At 44.2% G+C, this 1,419-nt stretch overlaps 1 protein-coding gene across 2 annotated transcripts in view; it reads left to right on the plus strand.

Moving 5' to 3' along the window:
* Positions 1-1,419, plus strand: part of LOC118422570 (phosphatidylethanolamine-binding protein 1-like) — a 367,419-nt gene that overhangs the window by 305,071 nt on the left and 60,929 nt on the right. The window lies entirely within an intron of this gene.

Consider the following 1,419-nt stretch of genomic DNA (forward strand, 5'->3'; position numbering starts at 1 on the left):
AGATTTATATTTACAGTACTCAAAAGCTTTACCTCCTTAATTTAAAGGAACTGTAGGATCTTTTCCTTACGACTTGGGAATTGGTTTGGTAATGGACTTATACCACACAGAGTGCCGCTCCATACATCATGTGTGGGCGTACTAGAGTTTTAAAGTTTATACATATGTGCTGCTGTTTCTTGTTCTTGTGTGCAAATTTAGCTTAAAAGGTCACATAGTATATTTCCAATGTGTTTATAGGATCACTCATTATTCTTTTTAGACCAGTGCTAGTAGTTTCAAAGCCTTCTATCTCTATTCATTGAATACTTAGGCCAGACACCCCCTTAGTCGCTCTCTTTTGGACATTTCTTAGTTGTAGGGCCTGGTCACCTCACCTTGCCACGCCGTTTATGGCTTGTATAAAGTGAGTACATAGAACAGTTATCTGCTCCTGGTGTACACGTACGCTGCATGTCCACCAATTGTTTTTGCGTGGATGCCACGAAATCTACCAAGCTACTAGTATCCTGTTTGTCATCAGATGTACCGTATTGCCTAACGTGACGGCCATGCGCGTTTCCCTGGATGTCTTCCAGGAACTGGGCTTCGACACGCGCATCGTGGAGAGAGTTTGGACGAGCCTTCTTCACCTCTAATGCCAGCTGGGGGTCAACCAACATTTGAGTGTAGCCGATAGTCGGGAGCAGTTTGGAGCACGTTTTCTCGTTAGCCACCCATGGCGCTGAGATGGCTCAACATATTGCGTCTTGCTCAGTTGTATAATGACATTGCTATAGTGCTGTCCGCGACCTAAACATAGCTAATTTCTTCCGCTACAACGCTCAGGAAAGTGTTCATGTCATCTCCAAGTTCCTGTTGGCCACGATCACGTCTTGATAAAATCGAGGAGAAAAAGAGTGAGGTTTGGGGGTGCTTGTCATGGGATACCTGTATCAGCTTTCTGAAGTTCTCGGACACAGCTGTCGGGTCCGCCGTGTCATGAAAGTCATTTGTTCCGACATGAAATAATATGACTTTGATATTTGGTCTGTTAGAATTCCGAATGAAATGTATAGCTTGTAACAAGTTGTAGGTCAGTTCCTTTGCCACACGTTTAGATGGGTATAGGACTTTTGTTTTATAGTATTTGTGTTTCAGTCACCAAGGAATGGTCAGGCGGCATCTTTGCTGTTGTTGTAGTTGCCTAATTGTCGAGCTTTGTCTAGGTTTTTGTCTATTTGTCTGGGTTTTGAACTGTTCTGAATAGAAGGCTGCTTCGCTCCAGGTTTGTTTGCTTCTTCACGGTGTTTCGCACCTGAGTTAGAAACTGATCTGGTGTCGCGCGCGTCATTGTTATGCTCAGTCAGGGCCTGAGTCCTGTAATGAACACCGACGTTGGCTAATCCATAAAGTAATCTGTCGGCTCGATCTGACGCT

This window comes from Branchiostoma floridae, chromosome 9, assembly GCF_000003815.2.
Source record: "Branchiostoma floridae strain S238N-H82 chromosome 9, Bfl_VNyyK, whole genome shotgun sequence".
Lineage (NCBI taxonomy): Eukaryota > Metazoa > Chordata > Leptocardii > Amphioxiformes > Branchiostomatidae > Branchiostoma > Branchiostoma floridae.